Genomic DNA, 7,643 nt, shown 5'->3' on the forward strand with positions numbered 1-7,643 from the left:
TGAACATGGTGAAATATAGTTATATCACTACCCCTATGAGCATGTTGTAATCAGGTACATAACAACACGAAATACAAAACAAATAATCAATCAAGCAGGTAACAGGTAATCGGGTAGTGATTAACCGAAACAAATGAGGAACATAATTAATGCAACTTGTTAATTTCATTACTATGCATATCAAAGACAATAAGTCAAAAGTACCCGCCTCCAATCGTAAAGTCCAATCTGGTCAAATCAAAAGTCGAGACGCACGTCTTGAATCAGAGTCTTGTAATACATAGTATCCAGATTTAGCTAATTACATATAAATAAATTAGCTAAATCAAATCCTCGAGTGCTAACATAAATCCAGATCCAATTATAAACTCTAATTGGATCATTTAACTCCTCAAATGATTCTAACTAATTCCTTCAAATTAGGATTTGCAATAAATATAATTAACCACAACAACTTAATCCAAACCAACACTAAAGGTAATAAATCCATAGCACAACTTACCCAATTATCGCAGCCGAAGAAGTTGTTGTCGGAAATGCTGGTCGGAGCTAGGTGGAGTCGCTCACCTCCGCACGAGTACCCCAATCAACAATTCCCCTTACAACCTAAGTATCCAACCCAACCATGTCATCCACCAATCTGAATTAAATTGATATATGAACCAAACCACAACTTACCTAAATCTAAGCATCTTCCTGCTATCTCACAACCACAGATCTTGCTGCTGAAACTTGTGGTTGAAGCTATGGATCATCCTCAACCAGTGATGCTTGGATCCATAGTGGAGCCGCTGATCTCTCAAATGTGACATCAAGGAGACCCTGTGTAAGCATTGCTCGACCAATCGGAGGAATACAACAAAAGGAAAGAAAGGTTCGGCCAGCAGGCTCACGGCGAGAAGGGAAGCTAGGGCATGGTGACTGCGTCTGGAAGCGGTCGGGAGAAGGGGTGGTGGTGCCGCAATGAAGAAAATGAAGAGAAGGCTTGGCGTCGCGAAGCTAGGGCAGAGGACGATCGACGTCGGACGCTAAGGTTCGGCTGTGAGTCGCATCGGCTGTAGGGTGTCGGCTAGGGCACGACGTCGACAATCACCGTTGGCGTCGACGCCATGCAGAGGAGAGGAGAAGAAAGGGTGGCTCTTGTCGTCGGCGGCCTGGTTTCGGGCGGAGGAGAGGGAAGAAAAGGAGAAGAACCGCCGAGCGGTTAGGGCAAAGGATTGGTGGGAGAGGAGAAGGAAGGGCGCAGAGGGGAAAAGAAAACTCGGGTTCGGCAGGGATCGGGGAGAAACGGCGAAAATAAAAGAGAAAAGAAAACAAAAAGAAATAAAACATTTCCTCGCTCAAATGGGGCAACCTAAACAGGCTTTACCGTGGCCCAGTTTTCATCCCCGTAAACTCGTCCATACGAGCTCCGAAAAATTCCAGAAAAATTTCTAAAAATTTCGGAAAATTCCCTTATCATTATTCGCCATTTTTTTCCGATATTTTACAATTTCAACCGATATGATCTTCCTAAGTTAAACCATATTACAGAAGTTATCAAATATCTATTTCAAAGATCGGCTTCCAGGTTAAATATGGCGAGACACTAGGCCTTCTTAGGTATGGGATCATCCACCACTTCCTAAACAAAGCCTCACAAAGAAATCGGATATTTAACTTCTTACAGTAAACTAGGTTTAACTATAGAGACCTCAATAGAAACACATTATCGAAACATGAAATCGAAAAATAAAATCAATAACAAAAATGATAACTAAAATCGATAACCTCTTGTGTTTGGTTTTTCAAGATCTATACAAAAGATTAACTAGTTATACCTTTTGTAGCTTATAGACCTCTTGATCTTCTATTGTATTCCTCTCCTTCTCTTGGACGTCATGTGGGTGACGATCTTCCAAGATAAAATCCACTCAAGCTTCTTCCAAGGCTTCCATGATCTGGCCACCAAATAACCTCCAAGGGATGCTAGACAAGAGAGCTTCCTTCTCTTCTTCTTCTCCTTCAAGCTACCGGCCACCAAGAGATCTCCCACAATTGATGTTATTGGCCTCCAAGAGAGAAAACAAAAGAAGAGAAGAGAAAGAACAAGGGCTAGCCACCAAGGAAGAATAGAGAAGAATACAAGATGTGTTGTTAGGTGAGGCACTCCCTCCGTCACTTTTATATTCCTTGATCTTGTCAAAAAAGGAAAGTTTTATAACAAAAAATAAAACTTCCTTTTCTCCCATGACATGGCCGGCCACAAGCTTGTGATCCAAGCAAGAATAGATTTTAAACAAAATTAAAATCTCTTTTATAGATAGTTATAAAAGGAATGTTTTATAAATTAAAATATTTCTCTTTTAAATCCTTTTATGGATATCTATAAAAGAAAAGATTTAAAATAAAACATGGTTACAAAAAGAAAAATTTTATAACAAAAATTAAAATCTTTCTTTCACATTATAAATAACTACAAATAAGGAAAGATTTCAAAATTAAAACATGGTCAACTTTATTGTCATGCCGGACTAGGTTCACCTGCAGGGTTTACATGACAATCCTTATGAGCTCCTCAAGGGGACATCATCAACTTAGATTACTAGGACACAGTTTCATTCTATAATCAACAACACACCATATAAATAATATCATTTTCCAACTTATCGAGCCTATTGATTTAACGAGCTAAATCGCACCCTTTGATAATTCAAAGAAATAGCTATTAAGTATACGTGCTTGTTATTATATTATGATTAAGAGCACACACTTCCATAATACCAGAGGTATTGTTCTTTTATATAGTCAATATAAAAAGATACTACCTCAAATGGTCCTGCTCAATACACTCATAGTGTACTAGTGTAATTTATTAATCAAAATAAACTAATACCTAATTACACTACAACCATTCCAATGGTTTGTCTCATTCCATTTTGGTCGTGAGCAACTATTTATAATTTATAAGGAACTGATAACACGAACTTCTGTGTGTCTCCTCACACAATGTTATCTACAATATAAATTAAATGGTCAACTACACTTAGCATAAATGTAGATATTTGACCAATGTGATTTTTATTTCTAAATAAATATTTATACATAAATCTAGGCTTTTAGTATACATTCCAACAACAATAAAATGTTAGAAAAAATTATTACAAATGAGGAATTGCTTCATGATAAGCAAAAGATTCATCAAGAACTGCCATAAGAACCAAGCCCAACTTCATTAAAGATTCAAAAATAATCTCCAACCTGATTTTTCAGTGAAGGACCTTCTCGATGAATGATGCATTGAGAATCCACCACTCCCATTCTCTCATGAGCCTCCTTTAATCAGTAAACAGATCAAAACTACTTAAAATATTGGAGAAGCAACAAACTGCCACAAGTACCTCCACACATCTTCTAAGTGAGAAGTCGAGACCCCATCCATCAACCAAGTCATTCTGCAGCAATGGTGACAGCTTTGGATCGGTTCGAAGATGCAGAATCGACACAGTAAGGAACATAAAGTAAACAAGCATATCTGAATCATGTGCCATATGCAACGCCAAGCATCTCGGGAGAAAACAGGTGCCATCTCAATGAAACTGTATCAGAAGTAATAAGTGTTGCTGATGAAACTAAGGTGTGATTCGCAAAGAGATGGTACGGAAAGGGAGGTACATACGCAGCACACGGAGGAAGATGAGGATCGGAGCATCTGCCATGTGCCTCCTTTGTTTCTCTGTTTAATCCGAATAGCATATCTTGAGTTATTAAAAATTTACTTAAGAGATAAATAACAGTAACTGCAAGAAAAACACATTTAGTCTTAGTAATGAGTTAAGAAAGAAAGTATAGATACAACTACTAAGCTTAAATTTTGATGTTGAATGTCTAGGCCAACTATACAATTTTGTTTTTCTCATCTCAACTTTGGCTCGACATGCACAGTTTGTCTCGTAGGTTGATTCTGAAAATGCAAGGCTTCCTAGCTAAGTATTCTTTTCTATAGTTTACAAAGGTAGAAACTCATGCTACTTAGGGTCTAATGGTCGAAAATCATGGTTAATGGAAGAAAAAAATTTGGACGATGGCATCGACTAGACAGTGTCACAGTGGAACACCATGGAATGGACAGTGATGACTGACATCGTTGCCAATCCAGTTAACGAAACCTTTGGTTGTTAATGCATTCAGGATCCACCTTTAAGTATCAATTAGGAGGATAAGAATTGTTAACTGCTGGATTATCAAACGAAGAGCAAGTTCTGAGAAATGGAATCAGGATCCACACACCATTTAGTCTGTTTTATGGCACTGACATGAATAGCCTTCTTGGACCATTCAAATCCGTCCCATTCACTTGTACGACCATTGTAGTGGAACAACAAGATTGTAAAATTTTCTGAGAACTGTGACAATGAAATCTTAGATACACTAAGAAAAACTTTTTAACAGTTAAAAATTAGAGAACAGCAGAAATAGAAACGCTCATTAGTTACTATCAAAATCTGATAAAAGTTCATTGAGAAAAAAAAATAGATTGAGTGAATTACATGAGTGTAAATGAGTGGAATAAGATGTCTAATTTTCAATCTAACATAACAAGGGGCGTATATTTAAAGGCCCTTTACTAAATTTTTAATTGCAGCATCAATATTCAATCTCATGTCATATCCAACATTCAAAGTTACAAGATACTTCTGCTTAATCTGCAAATCCTGTGTAAAATCATATCGTGCGTCAGAAAAACTTAATAAATATCAAAATTTTAATTAGGAGACAAACATATCCACAGATTTTTCTTAAAAAGGAGTTAGACTTGCCTTGAAGGGTATCCACTATGTTTACGCATGAATCTTAAAGTGAATTCTTGCATGAATCTTAAAGCACCATTTATGTTCACAACCTAAGATGCTAGGTAAGTGCAATTAGATTGATACGGATTATGACAAACGGATCTAATAATGTGGTGATCAAAGTTAGGTAAGGTGGGGATCAAAATCAGAATGAGGGAGCACTTCTCATATGACTCTGTCGATCGCCCCATGATAAAACTTTAGGGTCCTAACCGAGTGGTTACAAAGTAGGACGCTCGAATAAAGCCAACTGACCATAAAGCCGGTCGAATATAAGGACTCTAACGTCTTACTCTGAAAATCAGGAAATAATATACCTGATTAGTTAAGTAGCCGACAGAATGTAGGGAAGCTTGACCAGGTGAAAATCTGACCAAGCTCTAAGCGTTTAAACTTTCTGAAAACCCCTTACCATAAAACTGGATAGAGGTCGATCGAACATAAAACTCTCCATGTATGCCCCGATGAGTAAAGCTTGGACAGGCTTAAAGATATTTGACCTCATAAAAGTCTTAGTATAAGATCGGCCGGATAAAGGCCAATAGAACACAAGGTTATCTGTATACGCCCGGCCAGGTAAAAATCGGGCAATCTTAAAGACACTTGGCCTCATAAAAGTCTTAGTATAAGATCAACCGGATGAAGGTCAATCAAACATAAGGTTGTCTGTGTACGCCCGGTCAGGTAAAGACCGGGCGGGCTTAAAGACACTTGGCCTTATAAAAGTCTTAGTATAAGATCGGTCGAATGAAGGTCGATCGAACACAAAGTTGTCTATAGACGCCCGGTCGAATAAAGTCGACTGTCCATAAAGTCGATTGGATATAAGGGCCCTAACGTCTTACTCTGAAAATCAAGAAATAATATACCTGATTAGTCAAGTAACCGGCCGAATGTAAGGGAGCTTGACTAGGTGAAAATCTGACCAAGCTCTAAGCGTTTAAACTTTCTGAAAACCCCTTACCATAAAACTGACTAGATAGAGGTCGATCGAACATAAGGCGCTCCATGTATGCTCGGCCGAATAAAGCTCGGACAGGCTTAAAGATACTTTACCTCATAGAAGTCTTAGTATAAGATCAGCCGGATGAAGGCTGATAGAACACAAGGCTATCTGTATACGCACGGTCAGGTAAAAATCGGGCAGACTTAATGACACTTGGCCTCATAAAAGTCTTAGTATAAGATCATTCGGATGAAGGCCGATCGAACATAAAGTTGTCTGTGTATGCCCGGTCTAGTAAAGACCGGGCGGGCTTGACTGGGCAAAAGACCGGACGAGTTTAAAGACATGTATCCTTAGGAAACACTATATATCCACTCAGTCCAGCACGGGTCTACCAAGTTTAAGTTACCTAATGTCACATTATCTCTAAAATAAAGCTCTAATATATATAATTTATCATATGACTTCTTGAATGAAGTTTTGACAAACTGTGGCCACTATATTAGTCTCTGAACAGATCTTTGTAGTACTCAACATATGACAAAGTAGATTAATACAATAGCAAGCAATGTGGCTGGCCTTATGGACCGGCCGAGATACTATGACAGAATACAATGTCAAGTAATATGGCCGACGTTACGAACCGGCCGAGATATATTCAGCAGACAAACAATCAACAACATTTTAACAGCCTAACATAATTGTTGGGGAATATTCCTTTGGAAGCTCCTCCAGAGTGAATATGGTTTCTCATTGGTGATTCATCTATAACGGCATCTCCCTCTAATGACTTCAGAAAAGGTTTAGTTATAAACGATAAAAGAGGTACATCTACGAGTATAAAAAAATTCCTTGGAAGCTCTTCGAGGAACTAGCTAACAAACTCTGACGCATAAAGTCACATCATGGTCATGGAGATCGTGAGAGGTGGTATAAAAAGGTGGGGTCCTCTCCATTAGCAAGGTATGCAATTTTCACATTTAAGACCTTCATTCACACATCCACTACTGTTCTTCTTCCATTTGCAAGGAATTGTACTGATTTGAGCATCGGAGGGTCTTGCCAGAGACCCCTTTCCTGGTCTTTGGTCACTAACGCTTCGTTGGATCATCTGGTAGTGCACAGGATCATTGAGGAGCTTCATCCCATATCAACGACTTATGAACATGGTCCATCAAAAGCAAATTGGGCAGAACATGGAAGTCTACATGGATGATATCCTCATCAAATCTCTTCAGGCTGCAGATTTGATCAAAGACATAGAAGAAACCTGCAAAACCTTGAGGCAATATGGGCTCAAGCTCAACCTTTGCAAATGTTTATTCGGAGCTAGAAATGGAAGATTTTTGGGCTACATAGTCACAGAGCGAGGGATCGAAGTCAATCCTAGTAAAGTACAAGCTCTACAAAACATGGCTCCCCCATGCATCCTGAAAGAGACCCAAGATTGGCTGGCCGAATTACTGCGCTATCTCGCTTCATCTCCCAATTGGCTGATCGAAGTCTGCCTTTCTTTAAAATACTTCGTCGAGCAATCAAATTCTAGTGGGATGTCGACTGCGTAAAGGTGTTCAAGGAGCTGAAGAATTATTTGTCAGATCTATCCATCCTAGCTAAGCTAATAATGGGTGAAACTTGATAGGTTTAATTGTCAACTAATGAACATGTTATTAGTTCAGTGTAGGTGAGATAGGAGGGAAAAGAGCAACAACCTGTATATTTTTTAAATCATTTATTAAAGGGAGTAGAGTCTCGCTACACCGCACTCGAGAAATTGGTGTATAGATTGGTCTTGGCTGCTCGAGGTTGCGTCCTTATTTTTTGTCACATTCAATCATCATACTGTTAGGCACTTTAGGTCGAGT

General features: G+C 38.7%; 1 long non-coding RNA gene across 1 annotated transcript; it reads right to left on the minus strand.

Moving 5' to 3' along the window:
- Positions 1-3,558: 3,558 nt before the first annotated feature.
- On the minus strand, positions 3,559-4,317 carry LOC121994004. Its single transcript, XR_006115532.1, has 3 exons — positions 4,270-4,317; positions 3,659-3,715; positions 3,559-3,578 (listed from the first exon to the last, which is right to left on the minus strand). It is a non-coding gene; the product is annotated as an uncharacterized LOC121994004 (long non-coding RNA).
- Between the last annotated feature and the right edge of the window lie 3,326 nt (positions 4,318-7,643).

The sequence above is a fragment of the Zingiber officinale genome, chromosome 6A (genome assembly GCF_018446385.1).
Source record: "Zingiber officinale cultivar Zhangliang chromosome 6A, Zo_v1.1, whole genome shotgun sequence".
NCBI classification, from domain to species: domain Eukaryota; kingdom Viridiplantae; phylum Streptophyta; class Magnoliopsida; order Zingiberales; family Zingiberaceae; genus Zingiber; species Zingiber officinale.